The following is a 24330-nucleotide window of genomic DNA, read 5'->3' on the forward strand; positions in this document are numbered from 1 at the left end:
CGTGTGGGAAGCAAAGGCAAGCATTGAACAAGAAATGATGGCTAAAAGAAGAGAAAACCATGACATAGAAGGTACACCTCGTACGCATACAAAAATAAGGAAAACTATTATGAGGTAAGTATTGCAAATGGAGGTATTAGTTAATATCAAAGACCTTCTCGAGACAATGTCGTAGTTGAGGGTGACCATACTACGAACTATACAAGAACTTACCCATACAATAAAGTACACAAATGTTCTAGTTAGCCCTTCAACAGACCTAATGCTATTGGCGGTGACCAATAGCCAACAGCCTGTAGTGGTGGAAATGGGTATCTGTAGAACCATTCTCACTGATACTATTGTTGATGAAGGATTGGGGGTAAATGTGTTGTTGGAGGAAACATGGAAGAAACTATGGAAACTGACACTATAGTTGTCAACCTTCAATCTTGTGGGCGCCAATCAAGACAACATCAAGCCGATACGAACACAGATGGCATAGCAGATAACAATTGGTACCCAACCCTTTGTCCTAGACTTTGTGGTGATTCCCTTGAAGAAGAAAGGATATGACGCAATCTTGGCAAGAGGGTGGCTTGTGATCTAAATTGATGAAGTGGGCTGAAAACAAGATATCTAGTGAATCAATTACCTACGATCCCAATGTTCAAATTCTAGAGAATCTTGCAAAACTCAAAAGAGTTGTATGCAAACCAAAAGCCATCTTATTCATTGAAAATGAAAGAATATATACAATGATGGAATATCAATAGCCACCATAGCCATGAATTCGAAATGTTTATGTGGCTAAAGTAAAAAACAATAAAATTAAACTAAACTATTCAAAACTAGGTGTCTAATTACCCCAACTGGTCGGCGCCATAACTTTTGACCTAGAGCTCGGAATTCAAAACCGCTTACACTATTGGAAAGAAGAACTAAACATCAAGTTTCAGTCCCTAAAACAACGAGTTTACGGTTGCCAAGTTCTAGGGACCGATTATGGTTTCGGCTTGAAATTTTGAGCAAAAGACTTCCGAAAAGGCCAAACAAAAACATATAGAAAAACTTTCATAAAATATGAAAAATACTTTCAAAAATTAGATCTTCTATATAATCTAGATCATTCCTCCCCCCTTAAGAGGCAATGGGCCCCATTGCATCAATCTTCTGCAGTAAATGAGGGAATTGTGTTGCAATCTGTTCCTTGATTAACCATCTGCCCTGATGAGAGAATTGACCAGCTCAAAACACCCTATAAAGCAGAATTTTCTGATTTCTTAAAGATTTCAGCATGACTTTAGTAACATGATCACACTGTAATGGCGTAGTAGTGGATGGATTCAATTCTATAGCATGAATATGTTGAGCAACTTGAGAGATGTCCAATTATGGAGGAAAATAAGGTCGCAATAGTTCTACATTAAAATTTGGATGTAATCCCAAAAACTATGATAGATCAAGTTCAAAAGCATTCTCAGCAACTTGTTTCTTAATGGTATATGGCCCAATATTGAATAGGACAAAGTTTTCTATAAGGTCCTTGGAGGCGCTCCAGCTAAAGATGTAGCCATACCTTGTTACCAATCTGGAAATGATGGGGAGTTCTATGTTGATCATGTCTTTCCTTATACTTCTAGTTTCTCTGTTCTAAAATATCATGAACTTGTTGTTGTAACTATTTGATCTTTTCAATAAATTTGTTTACTTTATCTGCCTCCTTTTCAATATTGAGCAGCTGATTAGATTGCAAGATGGGTAATGCTACATTTATAGGTGCCAATGGTTGATACCCAAGACAAACCTCAAACAGACTATATCCTATAGTAGTGTGGAGTGCATGGTTGTAGCTATGTTGCACATAAGGCAAGCTCTCATCCCATATAAATGGGTGTTTGGAGTGGTACATTCGAAAGATATGGATAATCATTCTATTGACTAACTCTATTTGGCCATCTGTTTGAGGATGGAATGTTGTACACTTTGTCAACTTAGTGTCCATTCTAGCCCATAATGAAGACCAAAAATTGTTGACGAACCTGCTATCCCTGTTTGAAATAATGTTTTTTCGGCAACCCAAACATGTTCAAAAAATAGCTTAGTGGTCTCCTCTGTTGAAATCATTTTTTTACAAGCCACCATGATAGCCATTTTAGAAAATCTATCTACTACCACATATATACAATCATTTCACCTTCTGTTACTTGGGAGCCTAGACATAAAATCCATTGAAATAAAATGTCATGGTCTATTAGGGATAGGTAATGGTAGATAGAGACCCAATTTACGATTTGAAGGCTTTGCAATTGCACATGCAACACAAGATTTTATATATAAAATGATATCATGTTTCATTTTTGACCAATAGAAATAATTTTGGAGAATTGCAGTAGTCTTACCAATACCAAAATGTCCTGCCACCTAGCTATAATGTGCTTCCCATATCAGTTTCTTTCTTTCTTCACTAGGGACACATTATGTGACCAATATGACAAAGTAACCCATCCTATATATAAAAGTTAGGAACATTCTTCCCTTCTAAGACTACATTGTAAATGTTACAAAAATCAAGATCCTTATCATATAGTTGTGCCCAAATTTTTGTCTGATGGCCACAGGAACCCAACACCATTGTCAAATCCATAGATGTGAGTATCGCCGATTAATTGGCGATACTAGAAAAAATCATGATTTTTTGGGGCCGGCAATTTAGAAGCCCCAAAAATCACGATTTTTTTTTGCGGATTTTTTTCAAAAAAATCGCAGATTAATAGGCAATTAATTGCCTAAAAATTGCGATTGCTTGGAAAAAAATTGCCTGCGCCCGGCAGTCACATAAAGTGACGAAAAGACATATTTTTTTCATTTGGTTTTTTAATTGCTTAGGGTGTTTTGGAGAGGAGAGGATAGAGGAGGAGTTCTTGGCAAGCAAGAGGCAAAATTGAGTGCATTTTGAGGCCTTTTGATTCGATTTCTTCGTTACTAGGTAAGTGATTTGAATCTTTGTTTTTTATTTTTGCAAGAGATTGTATTCTTTTTTCTTGCATGTAAATGGATAAAAATATATTCCTAATTAGTTAGGAATGCATTTGATGAATGTAAGCAAGATTAAATGCATTCATTTGCATTTTTTTCCATTCTAGATCGAATTTATGTTAGAAATTTGCACTTTTTTGAAAAATTTGAAACCCTAGCAGCTAGTTTGTTTGAATGTTATTTGGATTTTAATTTATTGGCACTGTTATTGGAATGTTGCTTGAATTCTTTGTTTAACTGTTAACTTTGATCTTGTTATAATTTATTTATAGTTTTTTTTTTTAAATTTGTATGCGTAAGGCAGCCCGCAACAGTTTTAAATGGCAGACAAATGGCCATTGACTCCATGCCCTTCAGGCTACATTTGCGCCAGGCCAAAGAATGCGAGAGATCAAGCATGGAAATATGCCTATGAAGCACCCGATGAACCAACCAAAGTGATTTGCATTTGATGTGAAAAAGTAATATCCGAGGGCATTTACCGGTTCAAATATCCCATCGCAGGGATCTCAAACCATGATATGAATCCTTGTGAGAGTACAACAGAAGAAATTAAAAGGTTTGCAAATGCCTTGCTTGCAGCTGGAGAGCAAAAAAAATTACAAAGAGAGCGGAATAAATTGCATGTCAGGGCAGCCATAGCAGAGACCCGAGGCAATTTTGTTGATGTTTAGGAGGAGGCAGCCATTTAGAGCATGGCCGGCTCTTATCATGGGCCGCATGTCCGCAAACAAGGTGGTTTTTCTTTCACGAGTTCCTCTCCCACTCCCACTCCTACACCTCCTAGCACTTTCGCACCGTCAGGATCAGCAGGTGCTTTTGGGATAGGGAGCTATTTTGTGCCGAGGCACACACGTAGTGCACAACCTTCATTAGAGGCCACTAGATGGAATAAGGAGGTCCATGACCAAGTGGACAATGCACTAGCAGATTTCTGAGTTTTCAACAACCTTCCTATTAGTGTTGTTGATAGTCCCTATTGGGAGGTTTTGGCGACAGGGTTGACAGTTGCAGGAAAGGGGTACAAGTCCCCTTCTCCTTTTGTGTTGGGTGACAGGTAAGCAAAAAATTTTATTACACTCGATTTCTTTTTAATTTTTAACTTTTTACTTAGTTCTAAATTTTAATTAATTTATCTAGAAATTAGAATGTTGATTACTAAAGTCTAAATCAATTTAAAATTACTAAGAATCTAAGACATAACTAAATTTTGTTTTTGTAGGCTGACTGGAACTGTTGTTGAGAGGGCCAAAGCATTTGTTGAGGAACAAAAACAAGAATGGACAAAATTTGGTTGCACCATTCTTTCTGACGGGTGGACAAATGGGAAGAGCAGGACCATAATTAATTTTTTGGCTTGCTATAATGATAATGTGGTGTTCCTGAAATCAATCGATGCTTCCAGCAAGGTAAAAAATGCTCAAACATTGGCATTGATGTTGGAGAACATGGTCTTAGAGATTGGCATTGAAAATGTGGTGCAAATTATCACAAACAATGCTATTGCATATGTATCAGCAGGTAAACCGTAATTTTATGTTGCATGTGCATTGTGAATTTCACAACAAGAATTTTTAATAGTTTGATATTTTTGAAAAGTTGGAAACTAATTAGTATTTGCTTTTACAATTGGCAGGAAAACTCCTACAGCAGAGACACCCCACTCTCTCTTGGACCCCATGTGCAGCACATGTCCTTGACCTTCTTTTGGAGGACATGGGCAAACTTGAGTCGGTCACTCCAATTGTGGAGGATGCAAGGCGGGTGACAAAATACATATACAATCACCCATGGGTCCTTAGCCTGATGAGAGAGCACACTTATGGCAAAGAAATTGTCAGGCCTACCGTCACAAGGTTTGCAACGATTTTCTTGACATTGCAAAGCATTCTCGATAATTTGGTTTCTTTGAAGAAAATGTTTGTTTCCAAAAATTGGCTTGATTCCACATTTGCAAAGAAGAGTGAAGGAGAGAATGTTGTGCTGATTGTGTTTGATAAATATTTTGCAGATAAGGTCGATGAAATAGTAAAGGTAACTACAAAACTTTAAGTTTTAGTTTACACTTTACAACTTTATAACATACTAAGTTTGTAACTCAAGTAAATAATAATTTTGTAACTTGTCAACTAATTTCAAATTTATATTGCAGGTGTCTGAGCCTTTAGTCAAAGTTCTGCGTTTGGTTGATGGAGACCAAACGCCAATGGGTGAACTATATGAGGCCATGGAAAAGGCCAAAGAATCTATGAAAAATTACTACAAGGGGGAAAGCATCAAATATGAACCCATTTGGTAGATCATTGATAGAAGGTGGAATAATCAGCTCCACCAACCCATCCATGCAGCAGGATATTTCCTCAACCCACATTTTAGGTATACTGTAAGCTCATTCTTACTCAAATTTAAGTTAGCAAAGACTTGAGTTCATTTTAGGGACCGATTACATTTTGGGCTTGAAATTTTGAGCAGAAGACCTCCGAAAAGGCCAAACAAAAAGATATGGAAAAACTTTTTTAAAATATGAAAAAATACTTTCAAAAATTAGAATTTCTATATAATTTGGATCAGCTTGTCAGGGTAAAGTAAACCACAATAGAAGTGGAATACCTTGTTCATCGAGAGTGGAGGAAGAGAATGTCATCCACCTTAGAGCTTAGATGGTAAGTGGGGAACTTGCATCTTCTTCTAAGTTGAAGTCAGAAGGAGAATTGAGTGGAGTAGACAAGGGAAAGCGCAGGATGGAGCCCAATGATGAAGTTGTTCTAAAACTTGAAGGATGCTCTGAAGATGACACAGATTCCATGAATGGACTCTTCCACTGGCAAATGGAAGATTACAAACTATTTCAGTGTAACATGCTACAAGTTAACAAGGAGAGAGAAGGACTTGCTCCCACTGGAGTACGAGGAATACCAGGAAAGAGAGGCTCGAGTCAATGAGACTTCGATGCACAAGCCTGATAAGGAGAAGCTCATAGAGTACAAAGAGCCCTCACTGAAGGTGATAAATTAGGGTGACAAAACAAGCCCCAATAATATATTAGTAGGGGATGATTTAAATCTTTACTGAAGGCTAGGGCATTTAAAACTTTCATGGAGTATAAGGATGTTTTTGCATGGACCTACAAAGGCTTGAAGGGAGTGCCTCTTGAGTTGTTTGTACATCGCATTCCCTTAGTACTAGGAGCTCAATCAACACAAAAGAGACTGTACTAGGTGAATACAAATTATTCCACCAAGGTGAATGAGATAGAGAAAATGTTGGAGGTGGGCATTATCTTTCAGATCCAAACCAACAAATGGGTTTCGCCCATTGTCAAATAATTGAAGGAGGCCAACTAAATCTGCATCTATGTGGACCTCCTATGCCTGAAAATCATCACGATCAAAGACCCCTTCCCCATACCATTCACGGATACCATCCTGGATTCACCCATTGTCAAATCATTGAAGGAGGCCAACTAAATCTGCATCTATGTGGACCTCCTATGCCTGAAAATCATCATGATCAAAGACCCCTTCCCCATACCATTCACGGATACCATCCTGGAGGAAGTTACAGGACGCGAAATGTATTCATTCATTGATGGGTTTTAGGGGTATAACCAAATCTCCATCGTCAAAGAGGATAAGCAGAAGACCACATTGTGGTGGAGGATGATGTTTAAGTGAACAATTGGATGCCCTTTGAACTCTGTAAGGTGCCAACTACCTTTCAAAGGATAACTCTACACATCTTTGACAAGATGTTTGTAGGGAACTTTAAGGCATTCCTTAACAATTGGTCCATTTATAGTGAACAATACATTGGTAGCCCTATGGGCCTTATGGAAGAGCATAAAAAGGTGTCAGAGGGCCAGATTAGCATTGAACTCAAAACAATGTAGATTGATGGTGCCTAAGGGGAAGTTGCTATGCCACATAGTATGTAAGGTTGGATTGAAGACAGCCTAACAAAGTGATGATGATCATGGAGATGGAGGCTTTCATAAACATCACTTGAGAAAAGTGCTTCCTTGGCCACATTAGGTACTATAGAAGGTCCATAAAGAGCTTTTACCAGTCTCATACCCTTCAAGCAAACTAACATAGAAGGGTGAGCCATACACTTGGGGACGTCACAAGGTGATGCATTCAAGGATTTGAAGACAAGTGTGGTGGGTGCGTCGATCCCAACATACACTAATTAGGACAACGAGTTCCACAACCATGTGGATGCTTCAAACTATGCAATTGGTACTACATTGGCTCAGGTGGGTGACCATGGGCTAGACTATCCAATCTACTTTCCAAGTAGATTGTTGTCTAAGGCAGAAGAGAACTACAGTATGACCAAGAGAGAGGCTCTCATAATGGTCTATGCCATCCAAAATTCTAGACATTACCTATTAGCATTCGTTAACATTCTATGTGGACCACCAGGCACTCATGTGCCTAGAAAATAACTCCATCATTCAAGGAAGGGTTAGCAAGTGGTTACTTTTGTTGCAAGAGTTTATCTTCACGATCATTGTGCGGCCCAAGAAGAGCCATGTGATTGTTGACCAAGTAACACGGATAAAATCTGGAGAACCACTAGAGTTAATGATGATTTCCTAGATGCTCACTTGTTCCACATTGTTGTACTATTGACATGGTACACCAACATCAAAGAGTATCTTGTGATGTCACAGTTTCTACAGGACAAGTTGTAGGGAGTAAGGAGGAAGCTCATCTTGAGGAGAAAAACATTTTGGTTCATTAATAGGCTCTTGTATAAGATGAGACTAAACCAGGTGCTATGCAAATGTGTTATGGAGGATGAAATCCCCAATGTTTTGCAAGAAGCACACTAAGGCCTAACAAAAGGACATATGGGATTGGACATTATGGAAAGAAACATGTTGCTAGCAGGCCAACAATGGCCCAAATAGTAAAATGGCACTAGAGAATTGATTCTAGGGTGTGATATATTTCAAAGGGATGGAAAGCCATGGAAGAGAGATTTCAAGCCTCTCAAACCCCTCTCATGCCTGGGAGTTGATCAAACGGTGGGGGTTGGACTTCATTGGACCCTTGAAGGCTAGTCGTGCCTAGGGATGTTGCTACATTATCGTGGCCATAGAGTATTTAACTAAGTGGGTAGAAGCACGAGCTTTACCTAATAACTCAACACTGAGTACAACCAAAATTATCTATGAAAAAATCATTACGCAATATGACATCCCCATTTAGATGACAAGCGATGGAGGAGGATACTTCATGAATCATGTGATCAAGTTGTCAACGACGGAGTTCAAAGGTTTTCACTCCTTGTCAAGTCCTACTACTTGAGGGCCAATGGACAAAAGATGAAACTACCAATAAGATTATGGTGTTTTTGATTTACAAGTTGTGCAAAGTGGAACAAGAGGACTAGGATGAGAAGTTTCCTTTGATATTGTGGGCCTATCGGATAACCTATAAGGTAATAACTAGTCATATGTCCCTCCAATTAATGTGCGGTCATGATGTTATCATGCCGACAAAATTTATGCTATGAAACCTTCAAATAGCCATTGAAAATAGACTAGGCGACATGGAGATTTTGAGGGAGCGACTATACGTCCTTAACAAGTTGGACGAATGACAGATGATGGTGCAATGGGTGATAGAGGCATCCCAGCAACACCAGAAGCTTTCGCATAGTTTTGAAATATAATGGTTAGAATGAGATAAAGCCAAAAAAGCTATGTTCCTCCCATTTTTGGGATGGAGGTAGCAGGAGATGGCAGGACAGGTTTTTGGGATGGCAAATAATTTTGCCAATTTTGGGGACGAGGAGGACAACAAATGGGGATAACTATATATATAGGGAAATTTTAAAATTTACACTGAAATTTGCAAATATACATGTCATTCATATGAAACTAAGCACAAAGCATGTCATTTAAATATTAAAGAACCTTAACATACACTATTTGAATGCCATCTAGGAAATAATAACCGATTCAGTACTCAATTGTCAATGTGCATATCAATATGGAAACAAAGACATAAGTTTAGCAGTGGACAATATCATAGAAATATGGAAATCTAATTATGCCCAAAGACTAGAGGGCTGCTATAAAGTTTCAATGTCATGTTCAAGTTCAATATTAAAAATAGAATATAGAAAAATGAGGCAAACTACTACTCCTTTTCTACTTCTAACACCATGGCATCAAAATCAAAGTCCTCGTCCTCACTATCATGCTCCATAGGATACGTAGCCTCATCCAATGGAACCCCAACCAATCGAAGTGTTGACTCATCCTCATCTATTTGGGCCAAATCCTCGGGCTCAACATCCCACCGCAAAGTTGGAGTCTGCCTATACTCTGGAGTCTGATTATCCACAAGTTGAAGAGCATGATGCACTGCCACTATCTTCTCTGCTCATTTAGCAGTAAGTCTATTCCTCTTGACAGAGTGGATAAATGAATATGTGGACCAATTCCTATATGTAGCTGAGGAAGTATCAACCTGTGCAAAGAGGCAAGTGGTAAGTATTTTCAACATTGGTGTATCTCTCCCATGCCAAGTCCATCATCCAATAAGATCTTTTTGTGCCAAAATTGCTCTATCCAACCTCGCTTGTGGCTTAATCAAGTTTGGGCCACGAAGGTTTGTGAAGTCAAGGAATTGTGCACGAAGAGTAGAGGCCTCTTGAGCTGAAAACATCTTATCAATGGCTCTTGTGAAGCCATCCAATATCTTAGGATCATCACATGAGAGGCCCCTTCCACCCAACTCTACATACTACTTGGGATTTAGAGCGAAGACTTTGATATAAAACAAGGTATTTATTATGTTCTACCTCTGCAACAAAATACGCCTAACATGCTCCTCATAAAACCCCAATCTAAGATCCTTTGCTACAACAATTTTCTTCATCTTCCCCATCAAGTTGTCAAAAGTCTCATATATCTCTCCAAGACTAGGATTGTCAATATCAGCAAGGCTAATGAAATCTAAAATGAGTGCTATGACAGAGAAAATATATCTGCAAGATGCAAACAAAAATTAAAAATCAGAATTAGAAATTTTAAGTTAGTATGAAAATCAGCAAGCAAAAGACTAACATTTAATTTAAAAACCAGCAACTTATCTCATTGTGGACCACCATTTTGTCATCAATGATCCTTTGCTTCACCACTTTTCCTTCAGATGACTTAGAATTGGACCATCATCCCCACTCTAGATTCACCACCATCAATTGGAGGGCCTCTTGCACCTCAATCATCATCTCCATCAAGATGAAGTATGTGTAATATCTATAGAAACAATTATAAATTAAAATAAAGTTAAACATTAAACACATGGCATATAAGTTTGTAACGATTATAAATAAATTAAATAAAACTAAAAGTATAGTAAACTATAATTAAAATTGGCATATCTTGTCTTGGCTGGTTTGAGGAACTCCTTAGAGGACCTGAACAGAGCAAGTGAAGTGTAGTGGTTGCATATAAACATTTGCACTTCTCTAACTTCTAACACCATCGGTTTCACCCATTCAATCTTCCCTATGTCCTTCGATGCATAAACACAACAAGGGGTCCAAAAGATGTGTCTGTAAGCACCCTCTACCATCAAACCGGCTGAATTGCACACGTGCAGAATCTATGATCCCCTGTAGTACTTTAGTCAGCCCAACCTCCTCTATGGCATCCTTCAAAATGGTGAACTAGAAATTTGCATCCTTCCCCTTTCCTAAGCAATCTATGGCTTTCAAAAAATAAAAGCTAGCAGGGTACGTGGTAATGATATTGATAAGGGGCCGATGTCTAACATCAGTCCACCCATTCATCACAATAGAGCAGCCCATCCTAACCCAAGTACATTTCATATCCTCAAACAACAAAGCAACTTTAGAGTACTCATTTATCTAAGACAATGGTTTGTAGCTTATAATCACCGGGGCGTACAAATGAGGGATTCATTGTCAACATATCTTTCACCTTTTGTTTAAAATAAGTGGAGCAAGCGGCATGACATGGGATACCATTAAAGAATCTATCGATGGATGTCTCAAAGTTTTCCTTTGCCTATGCATTAAACACACTTTCCACCTACCCCTTCTCACCATTATGTTTTTTGCTTTGTTGTTTTTTTTGTCTGGGCACACAAAATTGGGGACAAACAATCATACATGGGATGGACGAGGACATCTATGGCGTCCCCTTCCATACTAGGGACATCCGTACACCCCTTTTTTCACACCAAAAGTCCCCATATTTTTGGGACGCCTCCTAGCTTTTTTGAAAAGTAAGGGACGTGGGAGGTGATGGACCCTGATTTATCAAATCACGATCTCCATTTGTCTACCACCCTTTTCATCTTTCCCTACTATGAATCTTATCTTTAAAACTATTGACCCTTTCCCCTTGAAGATAAGCTTTCATATTGAGTGAATCTTAGATTCTAACTAGCTTTTTTAGCATTTTGGATATTTGAAAATCTATATTTTGATTTGTATTCTATTTCGGCCTTGAAATGAAAACCACATTCTATGGATTGACTATTATACTATTTTGCCTATCCTTCCTTTTCCCATAACCTGATTCTTCACAAGTATTCAGCTCATACACATGGTTTTATATCAGTATTTGATGGGGACACAACCCAAGAACAGAATGGACACAACAGAAAAGGGGAATTGTATTAACTGAAAAATAAGCTAGTACATTCAGTACAGAGAAAATAAACTTTAAAACATGCCCTAAGAGCTTACAATAGCATAAATGTGGAGATAATTTCTCCTTTCAGTACCTCCTCTCAAACTCCACTTCGAACTGCCTTTTAAAATGCTAGAAATCTCCTTAAATAGACCCCGGAGGGTTAAGGACTAGGAGTACATTCTAGAAAGTGCTAGTAGGCATCCACCAACCAAATAGAAGGTTCCAGAAGCTACGTTAGAAGTCCAGAAACGGTAATCAAACTTCCGGGAGGCATAACTTTTGAACCGTAGCTCCGATTGACGAACCGTTTACATTTTCGAAAAGCTCTCGAAGCGCTCTATAGCCCTATGGACCAGCTTCACTCATCCCCCATTTTTCGGCCCTTTTCAAGGTCATTTAATGCCCCAAACCTGACTTTGGAGAATTCTTAGGTCTCCACAACCCGAAAAATTGAAATAACTTTCAAACCGTGGGGCCTTTTGACCTGATTCTTTTTCTGGAATGCTCTAAATTACAATTACATTCATCTAGCCAATTTACACCTCCTAGTTCACCAAAATGATGGCTCAATTACATACTCCTATTTTTTCGAGATTTACACGAACACTGATAGTGGAATTGTGAGAGTTGGAACCTTTATTTGACCCAAATGGGTATCCAAAAATGAAAACACATGAAACAGAAACTAAGTCTAAGTATTTTTTTTGGGTGACCCAGGATTGCCCTTATACCTCTGGATGCTCCTGCATCAGACACCCAGGGTAGATTGAAAAGTGACCCTATCATTTTATGAATGGTAGAGGAAATCCCAAATGGAAAACCTCAACTGTTGAAATCCAAGTTGAGTCCTCGATTGGTCGTCCTTTCCATTTGACCAAATACTCTTCATACTGCCTGTTTCTGGTACTCCTACCCATACGATGATCAAGAATGTCTTCTATCTCCTCCTTCTTAGAAGCAGGAATTGGACATGGCTCTAACACCAGCTCCTCATCTGCACCATCATCATGATACTCTGTTAAATCTACAATGTTGAAAATGAGAGAAATGTGAATACCATCTGGCAGCTCCACTTCATATGCATTTCCTGAGTCATGTTTTTTCAAAATTTTGTAGGGGCCAAATTTCTTCATTTTCAGCTTGTTGTAAGTACCGACTGGAAATTTTTTTTTTTGTAAGTGCACCATGACTAGATCCCCTACTTGGAATTCCTTATGTCTTCTCCTTTGATCAGCCCTAGCTTTATACTCTTGATTCATCTTGGTAATGTGTGCTTGAACCTCCTCATGTAGACGCTTGATATGTTCAGCAAATTTCTCAGCTTCAGCACTTGTCCTCTCCCCTTGTTCTATCTTCCTCAATTCTGGTGCAGTCCTTGGGCTATTCCCATATACAATTTGGAATGGTGATTTTCCAGTACTCCTATTTATAGAGTTATTGTAAGCAAACTCTGCTTGTGGTAGAATCAAATCCCATCCCTTGGGCTTACCCCAACTAAACATCTCAGCAAATTGCCCAGACTTCTATTGACCACTTCTGTTTGGCCATCAGTCTGCGGGTGATGCATGGAACTAAATTTTAGGTCTATTCTCAACTTCTTCCACAATGTCCTCTAGAAATACCCCACAAATTTAGTATCTCTGTCAGAAACTATACTCCTTGGGAGACCATGTAGTCTCACCACCTCTCTGAAGAACAAGTCTGCAATATGGACAGCATCATGAGTTTTGTGGCATGGAATGAAATGTGCCATTTTGGAGAAACTATCAACCACCACAAATACTGAGTCATTACCCCTTTGTGTCCTCGGCAATCCAAGAACAAAATCCATACTTATGTCCTCCCATGGCCTTGATGGAACAGGCAATGGCTGATATAGGCCAGTATTGTGATTAAACCCCTTGGCAACTTGACAAACCTGGCAACTCTGTACAAACTTCTTCACATCCTGCGAAATTTGCATGCCCATCATGAACTGCATGTCTATCAAACTTCCATGGTCTACCCAACAATAGATGGCAAACATCCATCGAAATAACATCACAGAGAACTTCATGATGGTAACTCCCAATTTTGAATTTCACTAAACATTGTTCCCTTACCAGGACCTTATGATCATCTTTTACCCAAGCAATCCAATAGGGCTGGTAATGTTTCTCCCTCTTAAGCTTCTGCTTAGAGACCATCTCTTCTGATACCAAGTTATCAGTGCTACCACCATCAATGATCACGTCATAACATTTATCCTCACACTTGCATCTGGTACGGAACAAACTCCTCCGTTGTCCTGGTTCAATCAGACCACTTAGTAGGACTCTTTCATTTACCAAGGTCTCTCCTCTTTCTGCATCCTCTGAATGTGATGATTGTGCATCCTCATCCACATGAGCAACCCTAGCTTGGCCCTTAGCTCTCCTATCTGTCCTTCCTTGTCATTGAGGGCATTCAAAGGCACGATGACCTTCTTCATTGCAATGGAAACAGTTACCATGGAAGCCTCCTCTTCCTTGCCCATGTCCTCTACCTCTTCCTCTCTAATTTTCAAAGTCTTGATCATGGGAGCGGTTGAAACCCTCATTCCTCTGGTTCCTGCTAGTACCCACATCTTCATTTTTCTTTTGGGTTTCATTACGGCCTCCAGATGATCTACTGCTTCCCCTTCCTCCTTGACCGCACCCTCTGTGTCTTCCTTCAAACCTTTTATTCAGCTTCTCTTTAACTTGTAGAGAAAACTGGTATGCCTCTTCAACGCTGGTCATTCTTACCAGAATTAATTCTTCCTGGATGCTAGGTCGCAACCCACTGATATAACGAGCAACCTTCTCCTTATTTTCTTCTGCATGCCTCGCTCTAATCAAGAGTCAGTAAAATTCCTCTGTATATTCTTGGACTGATCTTCCTGCTTGCTTTAACCCATGCATCTTCTTAAACAAATCAATCTCGTAGTCCACAGGAATGAACTGCTTCTTCAATTTGTCCACCATGCGATCCCATCTATTGATCTTCTCCTTTCCTCTTCTGTTTCTTTCCAATTGGACCTCTTGCCACCAAATTTTGGCATGGCCTTTCAGTTTGGCCTTTGCAAACTTAACCCTATCTGGGTCCCTGATATCGTCATACTCAAAGTATTCTTCCAGTTCATTGATCGAATCGATCAACTCATCTGGTTTCAGATTTCCTAAAAATACACCCACTTCAATTGTAGGTCTTTTCCCAAACTTAGTAATGGCCCTAAAAAGCCTTTCCTCTGCATGATTCAAAACTTCCCCATCAAATTCCCCTTCTGATCCAATTTCATCTTCTTCGTTGTCATCTTCATTTTCATCACCTACGGCCACAGTTGCTCCTCTATGGAGCTCCTCCTGCAATGCTTGTACTTGCCTTTGGAGGGCTCTAACCTCCTCAGGATTAATAGCTTTGGCCCTTCCACCACGCTCTCTTCGTGGAGGCATCTTCTTAACTCAAACCCACAACCACACAGTCCTGGTGCAAACTACCTCACAGTCGGCGCTCTGTCTACACACTCAGGAAAAACCAGCTCTGATACCACTTGATGGGGACACAACACAAGAACAGAATGGATACAACAGAAAAGGGGAATTGTATTAACTGAAAAATAAGCTAGTACATTCAGTACAGAGAAAATAAACTTCAAAACATGCCCTAAGGGCTTACAATAGCATAAATGTGGAGATAATTTCTCCTTTCAGTACCTCCTCTCAAACTCCACTCCGAACTGCCTTTTACAATCCTAGAAATCTCCTTAAATAGACCCCAGAGGGTTAAGGACTAGGAGTACATTCTAGAAAGTGCTAGTGGGCATCCACCGACCAAATAGAAGGTTCTAGAAGCTGCGTTAGAAGTCGACGCAAATCTAGAAGAATCCAGAAATGGTAACCGAACTTTCGGGAGGCATAACTTTTGAACCGTAGCTCCGATTGACAAACCATTTACATTTTCGAAAAGCTCTCGAAGCGCTCTATAGCCCTATGGACCAGCTTCGCTCGTCCCCCATTTTTGGCCCTTTTTGAGGTCATTTAATGCCCCTAACCTGACTTTGAAGCATTCTTAGGAGGTCTCCACAACCCAAAAAATTGAAATAACTTTCAAACTGTGGGGCCTTTTGACCTGATTCTTCTTCTGGAATGCTCTAAATTACAATTACATTCATCTAGCCAATTTACGCCTCCTAGTTCACCAAAATGATGGCTCAATTACATACTCCTATTTTTTTGGGATTTACACGAACACTGATAGTGGAACTGTGAGAGTTGGAACCTTTATTTGACCCAAATGGGTATCCAAAAATGAAAACACATGAAACAAAAACTAAGTCTAAGTATATTTTTTTGGGTGACATAGGATTGCCCTTATAACTCTGGATGCTTCTGCATCAGTATTGGCTTGTGCTATTGATGGCATTAATCCAGAATGTAGATGCATCTCAGGTCTGTACATTATGAATGTAAAATCTCTGTCATATGAACGGGAATTATTTGGAAGCAAACGTGACACAATAGATAGCTTGTGACAAACCCTTTAAAGCAGTAAGATATGACCATAGTCACAAGATTATCAAGCTTGAGAAGTGTGGATAATGATGAACATAAATCACCCTATGTACAGGCAGATGGCACAACTTTGAACAGCAGATGGAGTTTATTATAGATACATATTTAGATCTTGTAACAGGAGAGAAACAAACTGATGATGCAGAGACATTTATAGGATATCATGACTCTTCATTTACACAATAGAAGCATCATTCATGGTCTGTGTCATAGGAAGAATACGCTTATGTTTGAACTGTAATGAAACATAAGAAATGAATTGCAACATATCAACGAAAGATCTAGTGAAACTGATAACAACAAAAACCATCACAAAGTTTACATGCTATAGCAGCGACTATCAGTAGCAAGGATATTTGATATGATGGGATCCACTCATGTTCTAGTAAACTTGGAAGATCTTAAGCAAGTGGAGATAGCCGACAATAATACAACCAAAAGCCAGCCTGGACACACGTATTGTTTCATTTATGAGGAAGCAAATGAAGGCATGGTGCGAGGAGAAAGTTGTGGTATCAAGCACTACAGTTATTGCAGAACATAGAGTTCCAACGCTATGACAATCACAAGGAAGATGTGACTACTGTGAATCCCTAGCCGTGGTGTCGTTGCCTGAAGTTAGATTTATTTCAAAGGATGTCAAGGGAAGCTTTGTATGAGATAATATTATAACCAATGCCCAACGATGAATTGGTAGGCTTATTTTCACATCATTCACAGACTGTGCTAGAGTGCAAACACCCGAGAGTTAGTGTCGGGAGGTAATTAACACCAAACCTCAAAGTCTCCTGTTGCGATGTATCACGCAGGAATAAAGTGGTGTTCGAACACTAACCAAGTGAATATGATAAAAAAATTTAACTTACCAAAAATGCGATTATTAGGGATTAAAAAATATTAGATATGATATGCAAAGGAAAAGTCATAGCCTTTCATAAATGAAAGGACACCTTGTTTCATGTTTCCAAGCTATAAAGATGTAAAACTATCCATTGCAAAAGGTGGTAAGACACATTCGACATTGAACATCCATAATCTACAAGAAGTATTTTATATTATTTGTCTGGAGAAATAAGGGCTATAACATGATTTTGTAATATAGATTCAATTATTTTATTTTTATTATAAAATAAAATGTCTTGTTTATTTTTAATGGCATGGATATTTAAACTGCAGATGAATCGTCCTCTGTAACTATTTTTTGGAATTCTATATACAATTTAAACGTCAGATAAGTGGGCATGGTCATTTAACATTTTTAATTTGATCATCATAGATATAGTGAAATATCAAATTGTTTATGTATATGTGTCCAGTTTGTCTCCCTAATAGAGGAGTTATAGTTCAATCTGGACTATTTAAGATTGCATATATATTTGATCTGTCGCATCTTGATTATTTAATTGTTAGTAGTATAAGTGCGTACAATATTATAAAGTTGTACGTGAAAATCTTCACTGAAGTTGACTTATTGCCCGAATGAGTAGAGGCACTGGTCTTTTTATTATTGAAGTCAAAAAATTTATAACATCCTTTCTACAAGCATCAAACCCATTATTAACAAAACATTCAATTCAAGCACTCAGCATTCAGTTTTATTTTAATTGAGTTCAAGGACCTTGCTAGCCGAAGAACTCTCCAAAATCTTAAATTCACTTTAGAAAAGCTCTCAACCAAGTGATCATGTTCAAGGATAAGGTCTACCCACCTAGGTGTAGTGAACCCTGAAGTGCAGGGAAATCATGGTGATTCTCGTTCATTGGCTAGAATTGATTGCGGAATCCTACTGGAGAAGTGGCAGGCTCTTGGATTTCCAATTTGCAGTTTTGGGAACCAACAAGAGGGAAATCCCATACCCGTCACCCATCCCAAGGATGCCCTATTTTCGAAACTTGGTCATTTTGGGTGGGAACGCGTTCCTAGAGTATGTACCAGAAAAGTAAAAAGTGAGATGGTCGGGTCCTTATGAAGTCCATAAAGTTTGGAAGAACAAAGCGATAAAGTTGCGGACACTTGATGGGAAGGAGCTTCTGAATGAGATGAATCGGCCGAAGCTAAAGTGGTACCATGAACAACAAAGGAGGAATGACCCAATTCACTCGAAAACACCCCATGAGAGGTAAATTATAAATTTTTAAACAAAAGAAAAAAAGAAGAAAGAGGCAAACTCACCATCATACGATGGCCACACTGAACGGGTGAATGTTATCAACGTGCTAGTGAATATTGTCACCATACAGTGGGACCACCATATGGAGATCCAAATACCATGTGATGGAAAAATATTGTGTATGGGGCTCATTCATAAACAAATATATACTCCTAAGGCCTACACATCACCGTGTAGTGATATTAGAGGGAACAAAATAAAGTTTAAACTATCATGTCAAGAACACATAGTAACGTATGACATTTCTTGACAAATATAAGGAAAATACCTATGGTTAAAGAGCACAAGACGTTAATCAAAAAACCTACAGTGGAGAAAGGGATCAACAACAATGCCAAGCAAACCGTATGGTGAAGTCTTTGTGCCTATGACAATTGGAAAAATCCAATGTGATTATAGAGATTAAGCCTATGGTGAGAAGAAAAAGTGTCGTACGAAGACAAAGCAAATTGACTGAAATTTAAAAAAATATCAAACACAACCACTATAAGGGAAAGAGGTTGCAGGATGGTCCACAGTAAAGATAAGAAGTGAGAACCGCACATGAGGAAATAGGGTCACACAGGGGTGACCGTAAATTGAAAGATAAGAACAAAAAAGGACAATGCAAGAGAGAATAGAACAAGAAGCAAGAGTAGAGAGGGGGACGGTATGGCAAATGAAACCACATAAGTTAGCTCAAGTGAAGCATAGTCATACAAGGAAATACAAGGTACTTGCGTATGGCAAGAAAGGACCATGTGGCTTGGGATTTGCACGAGTGTACATCCCTAATTAAATTATATTATCTCATATTTAATTGCACAACATGACAAACAAAGTTGACAATTGATAGATGCAAGAACAAGAAAGGCAAATTGGAGAAATTGGTTAAGGTAGTTACCTACAACAGTGGCGTTACCTTCCATGAACAAAGGAACTACCATATTACCTTCCAAAGCACGAGCTGCAGGAAGAATCAACAATAGAAAAAACAAGAGAAAGAAGATAAGGCCAAAAGTTCATAATCAAATTGTGAAGGACAAGTTGACGATAGATACCATCATCTTCGAGGGTTTAAATGGGGTTGATTGTAGGAAGTGGTGGCTAGATAACCCACATGACCATCCCATCAAAGAGAACTTGAGGTGAGTGCAAGTTTAGTGGGCTATCCAAATGCCCATTTTTTGTAATCAACACACATACCAATGACAATACGTATTTGATTACCAACGACACCATATTACTATTCCCTTTGGTACATGGGAGTTCACGAGAGTTTTTGGCATTTTGGGAGCAAATGGGAAAAAGATTGAGAAAGTGTACAATATATCACTTAAAAATAAGGATACCCTCTTTATAGCTGATGTGTAGAGATGACCTAACACTCATCCAACAGAATAGCCTAAAAAGTGCAAGGGAGAGGCATGAAGAAGTCCTTTCTTTGGAAGGGCGAGAGGAAGGGCATCTTGGATGTTTTAAAGAGCGTTCTGACAAGAGCTAGTTGTATGTTAGACATCAACATAGCCGAAATAGAGTTGAGGAATGGATTGAGGAATGGTATCGTGTGTGATTAGGCCTCGGTGTAGGCGGACCGCATGTAGGAGTCTATGACATTGGAGCAGCACACATTTTATATGTCGCTCCACGTCATCAAGTTTTTTATTGAGGTTGTGCATACCCAAGTAGCTCCATAACTTGCACCATCTAGTGTCATAGGGTAGTGTACATCTTGACCAAGCACCCATCTTCTCTTGGTTGCATTTGGACATATTGGGACCAGACGAAAAAAGTGCAACCAAGAAAGAAATGTAAGAGGCAGGTGGTGGTGTCCAAGAATGAGTCTAATATGAACGGTGAGGAGGGTATTGACAGTGGATGGGAGGAGTCTGGAGACACATCACGAGTGAATGAAGGTAGTTTCTACATGGTGGGAAAAGGTGAAAAGCACTTGATTTCTAGTCATTTGAGTCTAAGGGTAGTGTTAAAGGACCTTTAGTAATGAGCATTGCCACATATTTTGTGTTCATACAAGCCCTTCTCTTTGGAAGGAGTTTGTTGATTTTCCCTATCTCATCTGAGATACCAAGATTGGGCAAGTTGTGTGGTATATCATCTTGACACCCCCATGTACCATAATGGTGGAGCCTGTTGAAATGGATGTTGTTGAGGTGATCGAGGTGGCAGAGACAGGATGGGGACAAAGGCTACAAGAGCCATTTAAATATTGATTTGAGAAGGCTCAATGTCAAATTGCAACAAAACTTTATGAGGATTCCCAAGCTCAAAACTATGCCTTGGAAATTTTCTATACTAAAATATAAGCAATGTTCTTAGCACCTTCCCCATCTTTGATTTTCTTGCATTGATATTTTTAAAAAATCCAACAAGGACATGTCAAGGGATTGTGTAATTAAGATGTTAGTCAATACCACTATGAATTCTGAGATGACCATGGATACCTGGCTCAACCATTTTCAACTTGCATGCTTGGAACCTATTAGCCCCACAATCTATTCACCACAGCAATAGGTACCACTATCTAACAAGATTGTGAACTTGCAGGTTGGACACTCACCTGTGAGAGAGCCAAAGCCACAAATGGATCCTGTTATAGATGATTGTGAGGGATGTGTAGGACAAGTTGAGACACCTCTTCAGCAAATATCTAAGCCTCACAAGGAGATTCCCAGAGGGTCTAGCGACCTAGATCTCAACCAATATTTGCAAACATGGTGGCAGGTGCAAGGAGGATAGTGGCTTCAGTTCAGTTATGGACCCATGAGTGGATAGACTAGTAGGTTGAATGACTCAAGATTTTTGTCAATGCTTCGAGTCTCGGGTGTGACCTATCACTGAGACTCTCAAGATGTTGGAGGACTGGGGCCTCCTTGAACATGCAAGAGAGAGTTGTAATCAGGCCTTATCACAGAAAGTCGAGCAAGTTTTCTGTGAAGGGTATGCTGAGTGGAGGACTCAGTATGTGGCCTCATGAGAAAAAGCCCAACGACTGGCAGTGGTTGAAGCTTGAGAGGAGCAAACCACACACCTCCAGGAAGTAGAGGAGCAACTAGCCCAGCGTAGAGATGAGATGACCAAGTATGAGGACCATATGGCTAAGAGGAATGCATTGTTGATTTAAGAGAGGGCTAAGCGGGTGATGGAGACATGCTTTGCTAGTGTTATAGAGTTGATGGATAAGAAAGATAAGGAGATTTTGGAAGCAGACTACATGGTGAAGTCAACACAGGAATGACAGATGGTCAGAGAGAGCAACCTAAATTTTTGAACTAAGTAGGTGTACAGGCTAAGAGAGAAGCTTGCAACTTCCAGACCATATCCTTCCTCATCAAGAATGCTTCCTCAACCCCCTTCTTGATCGCTTTCTTTGTATAGTTGGTTTTGTTTTCATTCCCATTTTTTTGTGCATAGTCAAGAGGTGACTTTCTTTTTTGGGAGGGATGATGTTGTCAGGTAATTACGAGTTGTTATTAATTGTTAGTTAGTCAAAGGGGGGTAGGCAATTGGGGATGGTTGCAATGCTTGGCGCTTACACCCCTTCAACCCTTGTAAATGTTATGTACTACATTTGGCATAGTCATTATGGTTGTTGGCACTGTCATGTTGTCATGAGCCCAAATTAAAAGGATATATAAATATTCAAATAACATATTATATAATGATAATAATTAAGATAATAATATTAAAGTAAAATATATTTTAATCTATTATATAATAATGATATATTTGACGATATAAAAATAAAACAATAAACAAGATTATTGCATAATTGTAATGTAAATTATAATTATAATATTAATGAGTTAAATAAATTAAATAACAAATAAATATTTTGATTAATAATGATATCAAAATAATAATATTTTTATAAAGTAATATTACATAACCCCCTAATGATATATGACTAAAATGTTAATTCAATCTTAATGAATATTTTTGAACCATAAATCATTATAAGATCTACCAATTACATTAACACAATAATATGATATTATTATCAAATAATAGAAGAAGAATAATCATAATAATAATTGATAATACTTAATAATAGGAAATCATATATTACATTCTCTATTACTCAAAACAACGAATATATATAAAAAAAATTAGGAAAGGATGCATTAAATAATTAAATGACAATTAAGAAGGACACGACTATTCTAGCCTCCTCATATAAATGAGTAGAAAACGTGATGAAGGTAGATCATCGGGCAGCAGACAAGAAAAAGCATACATTAGTTTCGGGTCGAAGACGTGAAATATAATGAGGGAAACATGATAATAAATGTTCCTTGCAGACATAGCCAAAGGACCATCCACGTATGTGATCACCACCATCTGCTACCGGTACAATCAGAGTACAGGATATTAACGAAAGGTAGCCATAATAGAAAGAAAATACGCAGAGTATGGGAAGTTCATCAGCAGGCATACATAAGCAGGAGCATCTGACTCAGCAGAAAATCTCCAATGAGCGGCAGACAGACGAACCTGGATATAGATCTGGAATCATTGAAGGAAAGATATAGAGACACAGCCAGTGAAGCGATTGAACCATTTGGTACAATGAATTACGAGTTAGAATCCTATACTATTTACTGTTTATTCAGTCAAATAGATTGGCAGCTGTCAACCTCAGATACACAACAGCAACTGAGAAAGAATACACTGTGCTTTTCAGTGGCAACCTAAGTACCCTGTTGTGCACGATACAAGAGTCTCAGGAGTTTGAAAATTCTTGAAGCAAAGATTGACTTACGATACAGAGGTAATGATAGGGAACCTCAGCGATACATTATCATTAATATATAAAATGGTCTCGATAGAAACTAGAAGCATCTGGACATTTACGACAGTGCTCAGTACCAAAAACATTAAAGATATGAACACATGAGATCTCTATGTCCTACGTGTCTGAGACAATAAACAATAATGAGTTTGAAGGTCTACACAGATACATGACATATGAATGGTATACTTGATGGCAATGACCAATACTACTTTCAAAAAGAGGGACATGGTGATACTATAAAAGTAACTCCATAATCATAATTTGATACTATTAAAAGAACCATAATAGTAAGGTTTTAAAATATTATTGAAGATAGGGCACTCTTGAAATGAAACATTATTGATTAAATATAATTAAATGTGAGTGAGTTTAGTTTGCAAATATTGTATGAAAGAAAAGACATGACCTTTAATTATGAAAAGTCACATCTTATATTGTATAGAATATAAATAAGAAATGTTTTGAAAAGAAAAGTGAGGAAAAGTACGGAGATAGAAAAATAATAAGAAGAGAGACAACAGAATAATAAAAATGAAAGACCCCCAAAATGGGTTCATTACACATGTTGCTATTGAGTGCTTGTTGTCATACATTGTAAAGAACATGATGAATTAATAAACAAGCAGTTGTGAGTTCTCTAACATATTATGTTCTGTTACATTTTATATTATTCTCATATGCACTAAACTAGTTATCCTACGGAGGAAACATGGGAGACAATAATTTTCATCTTTGAATCCAATGTTAAAAATCAAGAGGGTTTTTGTTCTCCAAGATTTCCAATGATGAAAACCCACTGGTAAAAATCAAGATGGTTTTTGTCCTCCAATATCTCCAATCATTTGAGGGTTTTGTCCTTGGTTGTAAAAATAGAAGATGCACAAATTTTTAAAAGAAAATTTACAAAATGCTGATACATGATCAATAAATTCATGTCTCTCTTTAAGTTGCTTTCCAAATTGGGTCAAAGAATAAAATCTCTCCAAGAGTATTTAAAAATACTTTTTAATATTATTGTTTTAAGTTGCTTTTCCTTTTCTTAGTGTAATGATATTACTAAGTTGTCTCTTAAATTATAAATTAAATAACACAAATT

The 24330-nt window shown here is 38.3% G+C and overlaps 1 long non-coding RNA gene and 1 pseudogene across 14 annotated transcripts in view; one reads left to right on the forward strand and one right to left on the reverse strand.

Moving 5' to 3' along the window:
• The window catches only part of LOC149567545 (uncharacterized), a 172399-nt pseudogene that overhangs the window by 33777 nt on the left and 114292 nt on the right, over nt 1-24330 (reverse strand). The window lies entirely within an intron of this gene.
• LOC149567546 (uncharacterized) overlaps nt 1-24330 on the forward strand; it is a 105214-nt gene that overhangs the window by 9536 nt on the left and 71348 nt on the right. The window contains exon 2 of one of the 13 annotated variants that reach the window (XR_016362435.1): nt 4241-4487. The exons of the other annotated variants lie outside the window; for them this stretch is intronic. This is a non-coding gene — a long non-coding RNA (uncharacterized LOC149567546). Of the gene's footprint in view, nt 1-4240; nt 4488-24330 lie in introns of those variants that run through there. 13 annotated transcript variants of the gene reach the window in all.

The sequence above is a fragment of the Cupressus sempervirens genome, chromosome 3 (genome assembly GCF_028749045.1).
Source record: "Cupressus sempervirens isolate cs-2001-9-10 chromosome 3, ASM2874904v1, whole genome shotgun sequence".
NCBI classification, from domain to species: Eukaryota; Viridiplantae; Streptophyta; class Pinopsida; order Cupressales; family Cupressaceae; genus Cupressus; species Cupressus sempervirens.